Consider the following 21,294-nt stretch of genomic DNA (forward strand, 5'->3'; position numbering starts at 1 on the left):
CGATCGGCAAGCCCTAGGCGCTGAGGCTTTAACCCACAGCGCCACCCGCGTCCCTGTATGACTAACTTAGGTCCATTCATTTCAGTAGGTCCCTTTAATTTTTTTGGCTACAACTCCCAATATATAAAAAAGAGGTTTGGGTCATCAGTTGTAACTAAGGCATTACATATAAAATCAACATGTGGGATAAGTCTTCTCAAATGGGGATATAGCTCATAGGTCAAGAGCTCAATAGTAAGACTTGAAGCTCACCACAATTACTGTGTGGTTCTTTCATTTTAGTTTCAGGACTGCAATACCTCAAGGACTACCTCTTTCCATATGAACCTACCCTTAGATCATCTTCTGAGGCCCTCCTTCATGTGGCTTTTTCATGAGAGGTCCAGAGGGTGGCAAAATGAGAATGGGACTTTTCTGTAGTGGCTCCCCATTTGAGGAATACTCTCCCCAGGGAAGTTCATCAGGTGCCCTCATTATACAACTTTAGGCACCAGGCAGAAACATTCCTTTTTAACTAGGCTTTGGCTGATTGACACCCAATGCCCTTTTAAAATGTGTTGTGGAGGGGGGATTAGTTGGTTGTTCTTGTCCTTATTTTTATTACGCATTTTGTGTTTTTATATTGTGTTTTTATGTTGTGAACCACCCCGAGACCAGCGAGGATAGGGTGGCATACATTTTTAAATCATCATCATCACCTTGATTAAAAAATGTGGTAGTTTCCCAGGTAGCATTACTTTGTGGGTCACAACCACTGCCAAATTTTCCATTCCTGTGTTGTAATAATGATCTCCGTAGCCTGTCGCTCTGTCTTTGGCTGCCTGATGCTGCAGGGGGAAAATCACAAGCACTGGTAAGAAACATTTTGTTCCCACTTGCAAGGGAATATTTGTTTGGCCGTCACTTTGATTGGAAGCCATACTTGCCCTGAATCCATATAAATATGAGTGGGCATATGGGGAAGAGACACGTTGTTCTAAGATCACGGAAGTGAATGTGTTAACTTCCAATAGGATCAGCTCTATCTTGGCTTCTTCCAAAAACCACTTCAGCTGATTAGATTGACCCAAGAATGTTTTCAAGCCAATGCTGTTTTTAGAAACTTTATCATTCTGGAGGAAAAATAAACTGATTTGACAGGGATGCTATTGCGTGGCATCTTCATATCTTAATGTCGTGATGATATATTGCAACGGTGGTGTGTTTTTCCCTCCTCTTCCCCTCAGCAAATCTAAAAGAGGGGGAAAATGTTGTTAAATATAAGACCATTGGGATAAACAGAAGAAAGAGGTAAACTCTGGATTGGCTACCTAATTTTTGCATAAAGCAATTCAGATCTAACCAGATCAGTTGTGTCAAAGCTGCCACAGTAATGCCTTAAACTTTTGAAAGCTGCCACAGCATTGCTTCAGTAATAACTTTTCTGCAGTTTAAATGTAGTAGAGCAGGAGATTCTTAATCTCAGGGTAATGAGTTGAAGCCCCACGGTGAACAAAAGATTCCTGCATTGCAGGAGGTTGGACTAGACTTGTAGTCTGATTCAGTATAAGGTATGTTCCTGAATCTTGAAGAACTTGAAGAACTTGAAGAACTACCGTATTTTTCGCTCTATAAGACGCACCAGACCACAAGACGCACCTAGTTTTTGGAGGAGGAAAACAAGAAAAAAAATATTCTGAATCTCAGAAGCCAGAACAGCAAGAGGGATCGCTAGGCAGTGAAAGCAGCAATCCCTCTTGCTGTTCTGGCTACTGGGATAGCTGCGCAGCCTGGGCTACTGGGATAGCTGCATTCGCTCCATAAGAGGAGGGGAAAAGTGAGTCTTATAGAGCAAAAAATACGGTACATAGAATTTCAACAGCATCTCCAGTGACTCCTTCAGAGGCTAAGGATTCCTTCTTTCTTTCTGGATGTGGCCTTCTCAGAGGAGAGAGACTTGAGTTTGAATCTTTAAACTGGACTCCCAAATATCTTTCACTGTAACACTAAACGTCCCCCCGTATTCATCCCTGTGCGGTGACCTTTCGAAAAATATTAGTCGCATAAAAAAGAGCATAATGTCAGATGGAGAGAGGATATTTCAAATGGCAAATCCAAGGAGCCTCATGCTTCTGGTGGAAACTTACCCTGGTTGACTGTGCAGAGGGGTGCAGGGAAAGATGATAATGAGGTAGACAAAGTAGCCAATTTGAATCCATAAAGCAGAAAAGAGAGAGAATAATGTGAGCAGGAAGCAGACAACTGTGTGGAGGAGGAAGCAATGTTTAATTTAAGAAAACTGTTTTCAAGCACTATGTGGGAAGTGAAAGACAATTGAACAGAAGAGTTGGTTTTTACGATCTGTAATTGAAGAGGCGGAAGCTCACATTCTGCTCATCTCTGCCTGACTGTGTAGGGAAAGAAACTTAGCAAAACTATTTACAGCTATGAATGACTGGGCAGCAGCCAGAAAGGACCATCTCTGTGCCGTCCCTGCACCTGTGCCTTTAACAGTCACTTGAGGTGCAAACATTAAGGTAAAGATAAAGATAAAGGACCCCTGGATGGTTAAGTCCAGTCAAAGGTGACTATGGGGTTGCGGTACTTTCAGGCCAAGGGAGCCGGTCTTTGTCCACAGACAGCTTTTCCAGGTCACGTGGCACAACGGGACACTGTGATGGAAACCAGAGTGCACAGAAACTTTGTTTATCTTCCCGCCACAGTGGTACCTATTTATTTACTTGCATTGGTGTGCTTTTGAACTGCTAGGTTGGCAGAAGCTGGGACAAAGCAACGGGAGCTCACTCCATTACTGGTATTCGCAACGCCTTCTGATTGGCAAGCCCAAGAGGCTCAGTGGTTTAGACCACAGCACCACTCATGTCCCATTATCAACTGATCATACTTTTCTCCATGCTGTGAAAATGTCAACCTACTGATTTATACAGATGAAGGAATAAGAGAAGGATGGGCTACGTTTTCCTTACAGGTTGGTTGGCAAACACCTCACAATCGTTGGATATTAGCACTGACTTTTTCTGTTGCAGCTACAATAAAACTGAGTCTGAGACTAGAGACAACAAGAGCTTGACAGAGCCATCACCTTTTGTGCTACACCTGCTCACCCCACACTTGTACACCATGGGCACAGGTGGTTTTGCTCTAGACTGCAACCTTCAACCAGAGGCACCGACTTCAGCCCCAGACTGTGGGTGCCCGGTGGCACATTCACACGACATGACATCATGACGTCACGTTATCATGTATTGTGGTAAGGCAGCGGGCAGAGGCAGAGGTGGTGTGCGGAGGCCAGGCACCCACAGTGAAAATACTGTGGGTGTCCAGGCACCCAGGGCCCCCTGAAGTTGGCCTCAACTCTTAAAAAGCAAGGTCTACCCAGTTCCATATACCAATCAGCCCTTTCCCCTCTGTTGACGTGCATCTGATACAAAGCTGTCTTACAGCAGGATAGGCTCTCAATGGGCTCAGGCAATGAGGTGGGGGCATCTTTCCCACAACATGGCCAGATTCAAAATTGGGCAGGGCTCCTGTACCTTCAATAGTTGGACAGAACAGGGGATTTCAGCAGGACACAACTATTAAAGATACAAGAGTGTTCTCCCCTCTTCTGCCACCTACCTGAGCACCTTGATATTCTTGTTGATTAAATTTAGATACCACCTTTCAGCGGAAGATGGATATACTTCTAGATAAACTTGTGTAGAAATGGGAAGAAGCTGGAAAATCTCATGACTTCCCAGCTGTATAGCCCTAGACAACTTTTCCAGTTCTGTCAACTTTTATGCAATGCAAAAATTACACCCAGTACTCAAGCCAGAGGCAATGTTGGCAGCTTTGATTTAAACAAGGTCATGAATTGTACCAGTAACTGGCTCCCCTGTGAGCAAACTTAGGATAGAGCTAGACAGTGTGGCATCTTGGATAGCGTGTTGAACCTCAGTTGGTTAAACTTGGATATGATTCCCAACTCACTCATAAATCTTAGGGGATGATCTTGGGCCAGTATCATCTCTCAGCTGGCCTATCTCACCAGTATTGTGAAGATTAAATGGGGAACACTGCCCAAAACTTGTAGGAAGAATGGCTTAATAAAAATGTAAACTAAAAAAAAGACATGAAACATAGCCGCACCACCATATTTCCCCGCCTTTCTCCATGTGATGTGACATTAAAATGCTATAATCTTCCTTCTCCTGCTAGCCAGTTCTGCAAAGCAACAACATGGCCAGTGCAGTTACATCATCTCATATGTGTTATAAAGGTAAAGGGACCCCTGACCATTAGGTCCAGTCGTGGCCGACTCTAGGGTTGCGGCACTCATCTTGCTTTATTGGCCGAGGGAGCCAGCGTATAGCTTCCGGGTCATGTGGCCAGCATGACTAAGCCGTTTCTGGCGAACCACAGCAGTGCACGGAAATGCCGTTTACCTTCCCGCCAGAGCGGTACCTATTTATCTACTTGCACTTTGACGTGCTTTTGAACTGCTAGATTGGCAGGAGCAGGGACTGAGCAATGGGAGCTCACTCCGTCGCGGGGATTCGAGCCATTGACCTTCTGATCAGCAAGTCCTAGGCTCTGTGGTTTAACCCACAGCACCACACGCATTCCTTATACCCTTATAGGTAGACCCTATAAGGAATGGTTGGAGCAAGAAAGATGGAGCTGTGGCTGCTGTTTTTCTCTGGTTGCAAGAGCTTTGGCTATGCATGCAGTAGGTGCCAGGTTCAATTCTTGGTGTCTCTGGGTTGGGTTAAGAAAAGGTCCTGTCTGAAACCTTTCTGTTGCCACTCTGTATAGGCAATATTGAGCTAGATGGACTGAGTAAAAGCCAGCTTCCTGTGTTCCTGTAATGTCCATTTCTGCCTTGTGATTTCAGAACCTCCAAAGAACAAAAGGTTGCTGCTGACTAGACTGTGGAGAAACTCCCCCCTCCCGCTCCACAGTTCCTAAAGATAATCTCTCACCTAGTCATGAAGGCCACAAACCTGCCCTTTTGTATTATATTGCTCACTGTCTAATTCCCCTGGGGAAAGGTTCTTGAAAGAGATTCTTTCCGACAGTTTCCTTTTTGAATAGTAAGGAGAACATCTTTTTCCAACCAGTTGATAGGGGTAAATATGCTACATATAAGTTTCCTAGGTTTTCTCTAGCAGCCCAATGGCTCAAACAAAAAAACAAACGAACAAAATGGGGTCCAGTAGTCCGCAAATCATCTATGTTTGGAGGTCACCAGCTTTTTTAGGCCCATAAACACGTTTGGATAACACCCCTTCTGGTCATTACTTCCCCCCAAAGTACAGTGGTACCTTGGGTTAAGAACTTAATTCGTTCTGGAGGTCTGTTCTTAACCTGAAACTGTTCTTAACCTGAGGTACCACTTTAGCTAATGGGGCCTCCCGCTGCCGCCACACGATTTCTGTTCTCATCCTGAAGCAAAGTCCTTAACACGAGGTACTATTTCTGGGTTGGCGGAGTCTGTAACCTGAAGCGTCTGTAACCTGAAGTATCTGTAACCCGAGGTACCACTGGAATGTGATCAGCTCAATGTGTTTTTCAAAGATGCAGAAAGGATCCATCTCATGACCAACAGGCAGTGTGTGTGTGTGTGTGTGTGTGTGTATTCAGAGGCTTTGTGGACATTCAGGAAAGACCTCAAGAGCACCCTTGCACCCATGGGTGCAATGTTGGCAGCCCCAATCTATGTTAAAATGTACCTCTCAGCTTGATTGCGGTTTTGTAATTACCCTTGGTTTTTCACAGATATATGTGACTAAAGTACTATCCTTTTGTTAGCTATGTGGGAAGAAGGAAGTACAAGGCAGAGCGGGTTGGGGAGCATATCTGGTAAATGCTACAGTATGAGTGCTTTACTCCTATCTGAGATCAAGGAAGTAGATTGCCTGCTTTTTGCTTGTTCTCCCCCCCTTAACAGTAGCTTGTTGATGGAGTCTGGCAGGGGGTCTGGAGGCAATTAACTATCTTGCTTTTGCTTGCTGTTGAAATGGCAATTTATAAGAGAAGAAAATTTAAAGCCCGTGGAACAAAGTCCCCAAATGAGGATTTCTTATTTTTCAATGGGAATGATGGAAAGTCTCATTCAGAGCTTGGTGAATTTTAACATGTTTATTTCAGGGTTAAGATTAGGGATGGAGGAATTGACCTGTTTCCTATCTGTGCCATCTAAACCAGTTTTTAGCCATAGTCCTATTCCATCATGCTTCTGCATTCATCTGAGAACTTCGAAAAACAAAACCTCCCCAAACACATACTTAAAATATGTGCATTTCCTTGCAGGAGGTGGGCTTAAACCTGCATTTCTTTCACTAAAATACATATTTGAATGCATACTTTGATAGGTTTAAACCTCTGAGAACTGCAGCTCAAGATTTGGATAAGAGGGGAAACTTATGGTAGGCTCCGAAAATCAGCTTCAATATGAAAAGTGAAGATCAGGTTGTTCCATTCAGGAATTTGCATCCCACCCCCAAGGCACTTGCTGCTTTCAAAACTGGATAGGGCAGGACAATTCCACAAGTATAATATGTTTTATATGTGGAACACCCTCCCATCAGATGTTAAGGAAATGAATAACTATCTGAGTGGAAAACTAGGAACCTTGGAGAACTGAAATTAGCAGTTCCTTCCATCCCTAGTGCTGTTCACCCCGAATTTAGAATGGGGAAACCTTCCAGTTGGTGAACTACACATCCCATCATCCTTGATCATAGGCCATAGTGGCTGGGGCTGAAGGCAGCTGGTGGCCAAAAACATGTGGAGGACCCTGACCTCTTCATCCCTTCCAAAACTGAAGCACCCAGCTAGATGAAAAGGTATTTGCCTTAGATGTTCATTTAATATGGTGTTTTAACCCATCTTCAGTTATTTTTGCCCTGAAAGACCTACATTGGCTCCCAGTGTTGGTGCTGACCTTTAAAGCCCTAAACGGCCTTGGCCCAGTATACCTGAAGGAGTGACTCCACCCCCATCGTTCAGTGGTCCAGCGGTGAGGGCCTTCTGGCGGTTCCCTCACTCCGAGAAGCGAAGCTATAGGAAACCAGGCAGAGGGCCTTCTCGGTAGTGGCGGCCGCATGGTGGAATGCCCTCGCATCAGATGTCAAAGAAATAAACAACTATCTGACTTTTAGAAGACATCTGAAGGCAGACCTGTTTAGGGAAGTTTTTAATGTTTTGTTTGATGTTTTATTCTGTTTTTTATCTGTTGGGAGCTGCCCAGAGTGGCGGGGGAAACCAAGCCAGATGGGCAGGGTATAAATAATAATAATAATAATAATAATAATAATAATAATAATAATAATAATTATCACCATCATCATCATTTTAAAAATGAGAGTATTTTTATCTGCTTTAATGCTATTTATTAATCACTTGGACACACATGGAAAAGGCAATGTATACATTAATAATAATAATAAGAAACACTTTTTTTGCATATTTCTCTTTTGCAGAATGGCTCATTTTGCAACATCGAATGACTTTCTTTGCATCCTGGTCTCGTTCTGCAATTCATTAACCACCTTGTGAACAAGAAAAGCCTGCCCTATATAAGGAAGCTCAGGTATATAGACTGTCTCAGTACAATTCTTTCCCCTCCTGGCTCCTGGGGCTTTTATCTTCTTCTTCTTTTGCTCATTGACTAGGATGTGGAATTGGCTTTTTTTTTTTGCTTCTCATGTCTAAGCTGCTGCCAGAGTGTGATAACTTCATTACATCTTACAGCACTTTTTCACACATGCTTCACTGCAGGCTCAAGAATTTCCCACATTAAAATTGCACTGAAGCATTACCCAGAGTGGTGGAAACAGCCACACTGCTTGCTGGTGGAAAGTATGAAAAATATTATTCCCCTCATGACCTTCACTATCCTTACAAAAGAAGGAAGGGATCACTGGTTGTGGCTACCCAACAGAGTCCTGTAAAAGAACAGAAGTAATTCTGTTCCTGCCTCATCCTGAATAAAAACCAGCTCCCTGAAAGCAGACCCTCCAAGCAAGGTGGATAAAAATCAATGATTTAAATAAAAAAAATTTAAAAAATCAGATTATTTATTTATTTAAATCTGATTTTTTAAAATTTAAATTGGATTTTTAAAATAAAATTCTTTTGTAGGGAAATTCTTTCTAAAGATAGTTTTCTATTTAAGTTACATTATAGTCCGAAGGCTATTCATCAGGAAATAAGGATTTGTTTTAAGTTTTTCATGTGTGCTAAAACTCAGTCTAAGGTTTTTTTGTTTTTTTAAATCGTTTAACCACATGAGTTAACAAACATGGATACATGTGCTATAATGTTATTGCTTTAGTTAAATAAATTGTTTAACTTGTTATTAAGGAAATGATTATTTTTCTCCATCCAATAAAGTACAGCAGAAAAGTTGTGCAAATATAAACAGTTAACAGTTATTAAACCTCACAATAATTCCGTAATTATCTGTCAATGTATTTCTAATAGTATAACCAAATCAGTAATTTTTCATCTATCTGTAAAAACTACTCTGAAAATTTATTATTCCAAAAATGAAACCTTCATCTGGTTGTAAATATTAAGATTATACCAGCAAGAATGTATCTTTCTGTAAATTAATGATTTAAATCAAGCTTTACTGACTAGTGATTTAAATCAAGTCTTACTGACTAGTGATTTAGATTGTGATTTAAATCAATTTGATTTTAATCAAATCCACCCTGCCTCCAAGTGTCTCCATTTTCCAGGGACAGTCCTGGATTTACAGAAGCCTGTCCTGTTTCTGATTTGATCCCGGAATGTCCCACTTTTCCTTAGAAAGTCCCTATTTTCATTGGAGAAATGTTGTTGGGTATGGAGTTATGTGACTCCTGAGCCAAGGAAATACGTAACTATACAACCTTTAGAAGACATCTGAAGGCAGCCCTGTATAGGGATGTTTTTAAATGTTTAATGGGTGGCATAGAAATAATAAAATTATTATTTCTATTATTATGGAACAGGGCATCCTTACTTCTATCGGAGGGTATGTGAAAGTAAGAACTAACTTTTCAGAGGAAGCAAGCAGTTTGCTCTAAGTGATGTTGGAGTGGAGTGTTTCACTGCGTCTATGAGCATTATATTTCAATTTGTGACTCCTACCCTGCCCACAACGCTCTAACCACTACATAACACTGCCCCTGAGATTTCAAGTCTGAGACTTTTACAACACATTTACTGAACTCCTACTGAAGGAATATTATCCACGCCATAATTCCTCTCCGTATTTCACAAGTGGTTACTTTGAAGTAATATCAAATTGCGTGTGGCACAATTCTCCCCTCCCCCTCCACATCTTTTAAGAGAGTCATGTAATGCAGTGAGCTTCCCCTTCATAGTACTTTCAGGCGCAAGATGCATAATTCATCGAAAAAGGACAGAGGAAGTGGCCCTCTGGTGCTGTAAAGTCTGTTTGATTACATGCCTTCCAACTGCTCAAAGATCTACAAGCCCTTCTCCCCTTATTGTTAAATCTAAGATGTTCCAAATGCTTTCCCTTATGGCTTGATCCACAGCATTGGTTAAAGGAAAGGAGCCATGACCTATATTCATTACAAAGGAAATTCCAATCACTAAGGAAACAGCCACCAAACGTTGGGAAGGTGTAGAAGGAAATGGGACAATGCAGAAGGACTGTACCTGAATTCCTGAATTAAGGTGGTCACTGATGCCCTAAAAAGAGGATAAAATAGGACAAAAAACGATAGTGGATTTGCATAATATTTGCATGCAGCAATTGATATTCATACACACACATTTAGAAATACAGTGGATGCTCGGGTTGCGAACGTGATCTCTGTGGGATGCACGTTCGCAACCCGCAGCGTTCCCAACCCGCGTCTGCGAACCTGCGGGTTGCGATTCAGCGCTTCTGCACATGCATAAAGTGCGATTTAGCGCTTCTGCGCATGTGTGAGCGCCGAAACCCAGAAGTCACCCATTGAGGTACTTCTGGGTTTCGGCGGTCCGTAACCCAAAAAAACGCAACTTGAAGCATCTGTAACCCGAGGTATGATTGTAATTACTATAAACAGTAAAAAACAATACAGGTGACTTGTGTCACATCCACACCATAGTTTTAAAGAACTTGTATGTGATTTTAGCAGTCATGGCACCTCCCAAGGAATCTTGGGAACTTTCATTAGTTAAGTGTGCTAACAACTGTAGCCCTGTGAGGAGTCTCACAACAACACTCAATATCCTTAACAAACTACAGTTCCCAGAATCCTTTGGCAGAAGCCATGACCATTAAAGTGGTATAAGATTGCTTTAAATGTATGGTGTGGATGTGCTTAACTGCTGATGGCCAACTTTAAGGCCCCTTGTGCAGTGATGGCTTTTTACTGAATGATTATTTGCTGTCTGCATATTTGCAAACCTGCTGTCTAAAGCAGCACCCATATGCTCTGTCCCTTTCGATTCTGTGTAAGAAACCGATCTTTCCCTGGTGTGACAAGTTCTTTAATAGGTAAGGTAAAGGTAAAGGACCCCTGGACAGTTAAGTCCAGTCAAAGATGACTATGGCGTTGCAACGCTCATCTCGCTTTCAGGCCGAGGCAGCCAGCATTTGTCCACAGACAGCTTTCCGGGTCATGTGGTCAGCATGGCTAAACCGCTTCTGGCACAATGGGACACCGTGACAGAAGCCAGAGTGTGCGGAAACACTGTTTGCCTTCCCGTCAGAGTGGTACCTATTTATCTACTTGCACTGGTATACTTTTGAATTGCTAGGCTGGCAGGAGCTGGGACAGAGTGACGGAAGCTCACCCCGTCGCGCGCATTCGAACCGCCGACCTTCCGATCGGCAAGCCCAAGAGGCTCAGTGGTTTAGACCACAGCTCCACCCACGTCCCATATTAGGTATAAGGCTCCACACAAAAGTTTCCATTCTTCTTAGTAGTGTACGTTGTTCAGCCTACACTCGAGTAGGACCCTGGCAGAAACACATGCCTGACCGGCATGTTCTCTCTCTCCTGGTCGATCCTTCAGGAGCTTCAAAAGTTTTCTTCAGCCTGAACATCACAGTGACCGATGCCGACCAACACCGGCACACTTCGGGATCCGCAGGGTTTGAGCAGTTGCGTAACAGACCTCAGCAACTCAGCATTTTGGCTAATCTACTTTATTTACATATAAACACACCCGGAGCACCGCAACATGGCTCCCTCTCTCTCTAGCATCAGACAGCAAAGAGAAAAAGAACAAAGGACAATAGTCCCACTTCACGGAACACAAACATCCTGTTTCCGTCACTTCACACTCTGTGGAGTCAAAACACATACTGTCATGTGAAAGATAACAATCCAATTACTGCAATCATGGAGCAGGAATTCTAACACATAGTGGGAACACATGTTGTTTCAGACATATACCTGCTGCTCCTTCTTAGAGTTATTTCTCTTTGGACTGGACAGCTCTTCAGACGGAGGACAACTTCAGAGAGAGGTCTGTCCTCCACAAAGCAGGACACACAGCCATCCTGAGCTGAGTGGGTAAGTGCTGGTTGCTGCTCACCTGTGTGAGCCCAGATTCATTCTCTGTGCTGTTTCCAGACCTGTTTTAGTTTTTCTAAATCTACAATATGTTCGCACTGCATTCCACGAAAACTTCTTGAGATGGCTTTAAGCAGCAATTTGGAAACACCACCACACACAAACAAAATCTTTAAGCAGCCCAGCCCCCCCAGTAATAAATAAATATTAGAAACAGCATAAAATGAATATTCATCTTCCAAAAGTTTGGTAGAATAATTTTATTTTATTTTTTACTTGCTTACATAGGGAAACATGATAAGAAGATGAATGGGCTGCCTCTCACCAGCAGTCATTTGTGTGTGTGTGTGTGTGTGCCATTGCCATTTCCCCTCCGAAAATGACATAGTGAGGGGAAAGCAGACTGCTTCTGGCAGGAGAGTTTGGCAGTTCAAAAGTTTTGAACTGGGGCTCGCAACCAGTGAAGTTGTTTTAAACCTCCTGGTACAATCTATTTGTGGTGTACTATTCCAATTGATCACCAGGGAGCTACATAGTGGACCAGCTGGAGTTGCCTAGCTGTCTTACAAGATTTGAAGTTATGCAGGCCATTATTATATAAGGCGTCTTCCAGGATTAATTTAAAGAGGGGAGCCAGGTGTGTAGTGTAAAGTCTCTTTCAATATGCAGCATTATCTCGTGTTAAGTAGTCAGTCACCTTGTATTGTCCTTGTATCTGACCAAGTAATGAGTCAGTAAGAAGGTCGCCTTTTAATTTTCTGCGAGTGTATGTCTTTGCTTCAGCGAAAGTTAGAAAACAGCCACTTTTTCATAGTTGCTGCTGGAGATTTCAGTCAGCAGGCTGGGCACAATTCTCTCTTTTTTATTCTGAGTATTAAAAGGTGAAATGTCTTTAACCCTAGCTGCATTTCCTAAATGCATCAAATCCATCTTCTGGCCACAACATATACACCCCATTGACTTTTTCCTGAGAGTTTCATAGGTACATTTTAATGGCACAACTGGACTCCCAAACTGCCCATTCCATATTTGTAAAACCTTTCTGGGCTTTTTCAGAGGCAGGTAACGCAGCCTTAGCTGACAGCAGAGTCCATCTTTTGCCATCGAATGAAGTAGAGATTTAGAAGACTAGGAAAGAGAACTGGGCTACAGTTCTGTACACATTTAATTGGAAGTAAACACCATTAAGAGGGTAAGAATAGCCTGTTGGATCAGCCCAAATGCCCATCTAGTCCAGCAGTCTATTCCAGTTTAATAAAGCTAACATGGGGAGGCACCTCTGCTCTGGAGAACCAAGCTGCCTCCCCCCTTCAAAAAACAACAACAAAAAACACCTTACCACTCTAGGAAGCTGTCTCTGTAACTTAACCCTTAGAAGGCCAAGCAGCACAAATAGATAACCATCTGGGAATTTAAGCTTGCACAAACCTTTGCTGTTTTGAAATGTTGTTATCTCTCTCTCTCTCTCTCTCTCTCTCTCTGTACTTCTTTTTGTAACTCTGTAAAGTACTTATTTGGAAACTTTTTTATTGTATGGTATATAAGTTGTCTAAAGAAGTGTTTTCTTAATTTTAGTTTATTTTTTAAAATGATATAAACTGCTTGGGGACTGATTTTCATTGCACAGTACATACATTCGTTTTATGTTTTGACTACTACGTTCTGTAAAATATGTTTTTAGTGCTGTACACGACTCAGATCTTTTGATAAAGGGCAGTATAGAAATCAATCAATCAAACAAACAAATAAATAAAACCACAACATTAGTAGGTATGCAGCTACACAAGCAATTAACGCTGAGCTCCTTTTGAGTGAATAGGCAGAGTATAAATCCAATAAACAACAACAACATAGACAATTTAATGTGGGCAGAACTCTTTCCCACAATACCAGGTATGAGAATATTCATTCACCTGGGTTTCTTATGTAATAAATGAAGATTTATGATCCGGTGGTGAAGAGCTCTGCGAGAAAGCTTTGCTTTTGATGTCTTGATGAGAAGCCACTGGGCAATTTTCACATGACATCAGTGTAACAGTCACAGGCCTGATGAGGGAAAGTGCCTTTTGTCTGCTGCTCATGATGCTAATTAAAATCTGATATCCTATTTTGAACTGACCTCGCAGACACAAATCTCAAACAATAGGAAAAAGATGAATGATTTGATATCCCTGGCGGAGAAATGTACAGCTTCTGATGTAGACTAACCCTGCGAGAAGCTTCCCTCTTCTTCTTACAACTGGTCCTTTGTGAAAGCTGAACTAATTATAAAGGAAAGCTAGAGCTTTGAGATTGGAGGCAGGGATCCTTATAGCTTTTGGCTAGTCTCAGCGTTTCCATGCAATTCCGATAACCAATTAATCATACTGACAGGTAGGCTTCCAATGATTTAAGTAGCTGCAAAAATCTCACCCCCATCTGCAAATATCTCAGGTTGGGCCAACACAGACAGGAGAAGGAAGCAGAAGAATGGGCTGCACCATTTCTGACCACAGGCGTGGGGAGAGATACCGGGGTTTTTTGTTTTTTAAAGTACCCTCATATTTAAAAAGTCCTTGCATGCAACTAGAAATCTAGCACACAAGGGAGATGTTCTCCATCCCACCCCTTTTTTTGGCTGGGAACATTTCCTATTTGCAAGGAGTTGTGATCATAGTCAAGTATTTGAAAATGTGGCCTCCTCTCAAAGTGGTACAGTCCATTTTGTCACCTCATTCTACCCCAAGCACATCTCAGGTATTACTCTTGCTCTTCATTTTTTAGATTTGGAAAGCCTGATCATGCGCACATTTATTTTGGGCAGTTTGTTGCGTAGGACTGGGTGGTGGTGGAGGCCATGATGCTCTTTAAGGAAAAGAAACTTCAGGTTCACTATCCCTGACTTAGAACTTACCGTATGTTGGTTTGTACATCACCTTTGAGGCCTCATTAGAATAGGAAACAAAGGATAACTGAGAAATAACATCAATCTCAGGGCCAGGAATCTGTCAGAGGATAGGGGATGAGTGACAGGCAGGCTAGAACCCAGAATTACTCATTGTAGTAATTATGTGCTGAGATCTAGCCTGGTAAGTAACAATCATGCTATCACACTGTTGACACTGGGTGAACATTAATAATATTTATTTTAAACAAATTCATGGAGGTTTGGTAAAATGATTAGGTTTCTTCTTTTTTAATTCTTGAGATATGATGATTACAGTACATATTAATGGAAAATGTTGCTTGCAGGTAATTATCGCATTCAGGCAGGCGAGGAAATGAATATGTGTAATTATCTTATCGGCTCCTGTTCAAGATGTACTTCAGAAAATGGTCCTTCTGGGTCAGAGAAGGCCCCATGCCCTGTGGTTAAAAAAGTAATTTGTGAATGTCTTGTAAAAACTTAGAGCTTGTGTGCACATTATGTTTTAGTGCCTTCACATTTAGGTTAGAACAGTGGTTCTTAAAACTTTTATTGCATTGAGGACCATCCTTCTGGTTTGCTCGTGGATTACCATGTTTTCTTCTTTTATGGCCAGAAAACAGGAAAACACATTTACGGCTATCCAGTTTTTGTGTGTGTGTTTTTTTAAATCAACAATTGTGTTGTCTGTGTCAAAGAAGGGTCTTCAGAATTTCTGGTACAACTACCTAAGCTGCTCAGAAGACAAAGCATTTTCATTTTATCTTGACAACCAGCATGCCCATGGAGACTTATTATTCCTCTGCTGGGAATGCGTTGGTTGAGCTACAATGCCCATGCTGGGTTAAGACATTTTTCTGACTGTACCATTGTTTAAATTGTGGTTTTTATTGTAATTGAATGGGATTTTAAACCAGGAATAGGCAAACCTGGCCCTCCAGATGTTTTGGGACTACAACTCCCATCATCCCTGACCACTGGTCCTGTTAGCTAGGGATGATGGGAGTTGTAGTCCCAAAACATCTGGAGGGCCGCGTTTGCCTATGCCTGTTTTAAACCATCCAGAGAGCTGTGTTGTAGGCAGGGGTGCCAACTTGAATAAAATATTGAGGTGGCCCAGGGAAGCCCCGCCCTGCATAATCAATCACAAGATGTGGCACATGCACACCAATTGAATGACGATAGTAATCAACTTGGGGGGGGGGGGAGAGGCTCGGCCCTCTCAAATATTTTATTGGGGCATGGGGACCTCAGCCCCAGGAGCTGGCTCCTATGGAACGTGCTAGCTGGGGCTGGTGTGTTTTGTGTTACAGAAATTTCTGGTGGGTGCCAGATTGCCCAAAGCCAATGTAACTAGTTAGGACTGGGGGCACAATGCTAGCCTAGAAATTTCATCCACTATCGAAAAGGATATTGTAGAGTTGGAAAAGGTTCAGGAAAGGACAACGAACATGATCAAGAGGGTGGAACACGTCAGCTATGAAGAAAGGTGGCAGAATTTGGGACTCCTAGGGGGCTGAGGTCCCTTTAAAGGTAAAGCGACCCCTGACCATTAGGTCCAGGCGTGGCTGACCCTGGGGTTGGGCCACTCATCTCGCTTTATTGGCCGAGGGAGCCGGCGTACAGTTTCTGGGTCATGTGGCCAGCATGACTAAGCTGTTTCTGGCGAACCAGAGCAGCGCACGGAAACGCCGTTTACCTCCCCCCGGAGCGGTGCCTATTTATCTACTTGCACTTTGACGTGCTTTCGAACTGCTAGGTTGGCAGGAGCTGGGCCCGAGCAATGGGAGTTCACCCCGTCACTAGGATTTGAACCGCCGACCTTCTGATCAGCAAGTCCTAGGCTCTGTGGTTTTACCCACAGCGCCACCCGTGTCCCTTTACCCCCCCCCCATAAAATATTTGAGGGGGCACCTTCAAATGGTGCCATTAAGATGGTGTGTGTGTACTTCATATTGTGATCGATTATGTGGGGAAGGGTTTACCTGTTCCCCCCAATATTTTATTCAAGTTAGCACCCTTGGCACAGTCAATGGGCTGATGGGAGTCCACCAATATCTGGATTATACCAGGTCTCTGGAACCTGAGTTACACACCTACAAGCAGACCAGGAAAGCAAATAGGCATCCCTCCTGCTGTCTCCAGCGTACGGTAGACTCAGAGGTTTTTGCTGTCAGTAGAGACTATTCCGCCAGTCTAACACAAGAACAGGTCCTAACATGGCTACTCTTCTGTAATATTCCAGAAGGAATTTAATAATGCGTGTGATATAGTTTCACAGTTAGAAAAGTTCAGTCCTCTGTCAAGAAAAGAAGCCGTGTACAGGATTCAGAAAGGAAAGGATGAAACAGAAAGCAGAGCACATTGTCCTCCTCAGTTCGTGTAAGGTGAAAGATGAAAATATATTAATACAGACAGGGAGTGTATCGCAGACAAGGACAGAGTGGGCTTTCAAGCAACAAGTAGAGTGAGGCATGGATATGAGAGCACTGCCAGAAAAGCACTGTGGCTGCAAGGCTTAATTAGGGGATATACCTGATCATCTACGTGCTGCTTTGGTTTCTTCTGTCCTGCAAGAGAATGGCAGAATGGGGGAGGGAGGGAGGGGGAAGGGAGAAGGCATAGAGCACCCTCCCACACCTGAGTTGATTAGAGGAGCAGGCTAACTACACCCAAGGAAGCAATTCACTGCAAAGGAAAGATTCCCTGCTGCTAGAGACTTACTTCTCTCAGAGAATCTCACTCCACTTCCTCAAGCTTATGTGAAATAGCAAAGCTGGTATAATGGAGAGGGCATCAAATGTGACTTGGCCGTGATGCCTCGGACAACCCAAGGCTGATTCTACTTTATAAGGCTCAGGATAAAATAGAATATCCTCATTTAGGCACCCCAAGCTCTTTGGAAGAAGGAATGCAATACAACATAAATGAGAACGTACAGCTGGGCGCATGAGTCTCATCCCATTTATAGTGATAGCCAAAAAGCAAGTCTCTTGCAAGAACTGGGATTTCATGCACACTCTCTCCAGATTTTAAAATAATGGTTTTAGTTTACTTAATCACTTTATTTATTTTAAAGCATTTATATGCTCAGTGCCATTTTTCTAGAGAAAGAGGTGCCGGAACTCACCATGAACGCCTCCCTTGTTCTCTTATAATGGCAATGACTCCCACCTGAGAGGTGCCGGAACTGAGTTCTGGTGAGTTCTTGCTGGAATTTTTTTTCTGTATACAGTAATACCTCCGTGAACGTCTGCCTTGTCTGGCGTCCATTCTGGCGAATGTCTGCAGCAAACCCGGAAGTACCGGAACGGGTTACTTCCGGGTTTGCCACTCACGCATGTGCAGAAGCGCCAACCGCTCCGTGTGCATGCGCAGACGTGGCACTTTGCCCTGCGTCCTTTTCAGCTAGCGGCTGGGACTCCGGAACAGATCCCGTCCGCAAAACGAGGTACGACTGTATACCGCTTACTATTTCAAAAATCTCAAAGTGACATGCAGCCTAAAAAGAAACTTGTTAAAGCTCAGAACATACCTCCGCTTTTCTCTCTCGTTTTCTCTCACACAATCTCCCCTTCCTTCTCCCCCCCACAAATCTCTCACACTACAAATGCGAAAACATTTGTGAAAATAACTCATCTCCTCTTTCCCCACCTACTGTTAAGAAGCAGAAATACGGAGACCCAAGGGATTCAAGGCAGATTTCATACTCGGCCCTGGAATCGCGGCAGTCTCATCAACAACAGTGAGGAAGAAGAGAGAGCTCAGATAGTATGTGTGTATTACATCTTTAGAGTAAAGGTGTGGGGTAGGTCTATCCCAATACTAGATACAATGGTGCCTCGCAAGACGAAATTAATTCGTTCCGCGAGTTCTTTCGTTGAGCGAGTTTTTTTATCTTGCGAAGCACCACTGCAGTTAAACACTAACAACGGCGGGGAGGGGCGGGGAGAAGCAGGACAGCTGCCGCAGTCGGTACCTCAGACTCACCTGCGCGTTGTGGCCACCGTGCGACATGGCTGCTGGAGGGCGGCGGGTCTCAGGAGCACGGCTCCAGGGAGAGAGAGGCGCTGGCGGCAACGGCTCTCTGAGGGGAGCGCGCGAGGGGGGTGAGCAGCGGCGCAAGGCACTAACCATCAGCCGGAAGGTGGGAGGGAGCCGGAGGAGCCGTCAGCAGGAAGGTGGAAGGAGCCGGAGGAGCGGGGAAGCGAGCGTGCGTGCGTGCAGTGACCGTTGCCATGACAGGAGAGGCAGGGCTGTTTCGTCTAGCGAAGCAAGCCCTTAGGAAAATCCGTCTTGCGAAGCACCTCAGAAAATGAAAAACCCTTTCGTCTAGCGAGTTTTTCGTCTTCCGAGGCATTCGTCTTGTGGGGTACCACTGTACTTAAACGTTATGTGCTGTCTTTGTTCTAGCATTACATTGCAATAACAAGTAGAGTATTGGGTGTGGGGGGCTGTAGGGGTTAAGTACACTCCCCTTGTCATAAACATGGGTGCAGCCAGGGTTTATGGTAGTGGGGCAGGACACCCTCCTAACGCCATCCTCTGTCTGGCTCTGTCTAGCGGATTTGGAATGAAATGTCCCAGCAACAGTTGTTTTAAATTACTTTCTTTGGACCCCAAGTGTTCAGAAAAATCTGTCAAAATCTTTCTACAATTTCTACTTTTAAGTATTTATATTTATTTACTTGATGGGGAGGAGTAGCCCTCCTCTGCCCCCTGGCTATGCCCATGGTCATAAATAACTCTGCCAATTCCCACCTCCTTGTCTTCCTCTCCCCCATTCTCCCTCCTTCCCTTCCTTCTTCTCTTTCCTTTATACCTGGTCCTGCCTCCCCCTTTTATTTTATTTTATTTAATAATGACAGAAACCACCACAAAGAAAAATAACATGCTTTACAAAGCAGCAGATGCAGATATATCACAGAATAAAAGGTTAGACAATGTGCGTAATGCATTTCTGTGCCAATGCAGATCTCTGTTTCTCTCTCTCTCTCTCTCTCTCTCTCTCTCTCTCTCTCTTTCTCAGGTGTTCATCAGAGTTTACCAAGGATCAATGTTGCCTGCGGATGTTCTGAGTGGCAAAACAAACCTTGTAACACAAACCTGCTATGAATATGAAATCATGACTTCCCCGTCTGAATCAGAAGTTTCAAATACTGGTCTCTCTTGTTAACAAGACTAATAAAGACATACCAGAATGCCACAGATTTATTTGTTTTGCCTCTGGTCTGTTTTGCCTCTTTCTTCATTCAAAGCCCATCTTTCTGTGAAGCCTTTGACTGACTCTTGTAATCATCACCCCATGCCCTGCTCTGCAACCAAAAGGAAACCTAATGTTTGTGCAACATTTCCCCACATTCAGACCTCATTCCCCTTACTTCTCCCATTCCGCTTTCTTATTAAAGAATTAATTGCAAGGGTTTCTGCCTCATCTTTCTGCAACAAGCGCACCCAATTTGTCACCCTTATCTCTGCCCATGGGTGTCTGCAGAAATAATTTTGGTGGGCGGGATGGAAGGGTTATGGCATATTTACTCTTTCTATGACTCAGCCCCACACAACATAACATGGTGCTGATGAGAAGCAATGAGAAACGTTAGTGGGCTGTGTCTATTTGTGATTTACTGTATTATGTGGGATTACACCTTTCAGGACCAACTCCTAGCAAATTGCCTTATTTGCCCATTTAACCATAACAGAGTAAACCACAAGAAAAACATACAGCTTCAATTTGTCCATTGAACAGTATTGGAGGTCCCTGAACCTAATTTAAAAAACCTCAAGGATAAGTTTCATACCTTTTACACAGAATCTGCTTTGTATGTAGTGAATGCCAGACATTTTTGCTAATGCTTGCTTATTGGTAACATAAAGGAAAGTATGATATGATGTGGATCATTCTTTAAACAAGAACTGGAGTTGTTGAGGGTCTTGGTCTCAATGTTCAATCATGTCTTTTATAAATTTCCCCATAGGATAGGCCATCATCTTTTCTCCATGGGCACTCAACAAACACAAGCTAGACAATCAATCTCCGTTCATTGTTGAACAGGGCCATGTCTTCACCCTGTACAAAGTGCTAAAGCGCCGTTCAATTATGCATGTTGTAGCTGGAAGTGAAAGTGCTGTAACAGTGGGAAAGTAGCAGGAAACAATTGGGTGTGTTCCAATAGTTCAGTAAGGTTCTCCTTGCATATGTCACACAATCATGGCTGTATTTATTTGGTATTTTTGGCCACAACTCATGCCAAGCAACAGATCCATCTCCAAAGCTTTCAAAGACTGGATAGCTCAGTTGCTTAGAGCATGGTGCTGATAATGCCAAGGTCACAGGTTTGATCCCCTCATGGGACAACTGCATATTCCTGCATTGCAGGGAGTTGGATGAGATGATCCTCAGGATCCCTTCCAACTCCACAATTCTATGATTCTGTGAACTTTGCAAAATTCTTGAAGAGAATTGGCACAGCCTTGAAAGCGCATCAGTGTGGTACATCTGAGACAGATGTAGTTTCAGCAAACTGTAAACATGTTGGTCTTCTTCCCGGGAACAAGACTTAAGCAAACCCAAATAGGGAATGTAGAGGACTGCAGGGTGAACTCTTCTGTGGGTTGGTTGGCACTTTCCCCCCTGTTTTGGGTTTGTCTGGGTGCTTCAACTTCAACATCATCTGCCAGTTTCTTGCTCTTCTATATTATTGTGCTAAAAGTCCCTCCTTTGCTTCCCTGAGTTGTTCCATTATCCACAACAATTCATACATGTGAAAATTTGAGCTGCTTACATCCCTACAGAAAGTTATGACTTCAGGCATGATAATACAGGTCTAAGAGCATTTCACTATACACAGTTTTCTAAAATATTCTCATTGGTTA

General features: G+C 43.2%; 1 long non-coding RNA gene across 1 annotated transcript in view; it reads right to left on the minus strand.

Moving 5' to 3' along the window:
• Window positions 1-1,199: 1,199 nt before the first annotated feature.
• The window catches only part of LOC310679681, a 137,980-nt gene continuing 117,885 nt past the window's right edge, over window positions 1,200-21,294 (minus strand). The window contains exon 5 of the long non-coding RNA XR_014512465.1: window positions 1,200-1,231. This is a non-coding gene — a long non-coding RNA (uncharacterized lncRNA). The remainder of the gene's footprint in view (window positions 1,232-21,294) is intronic.

Source organism: Podarcis tiliguerta (genome assembly GCF_965153285.1).
Source record: "Podarcis tiliguerta genome assembly, chromosome: 6".
In the NCBI taxonomy this organism is placed as follows: Eukaryota; Metazoa; Chordata; class Lepidosauria; order Squamata; family Lacertidae; genus Podarcis; species Podarcis tiliguerta.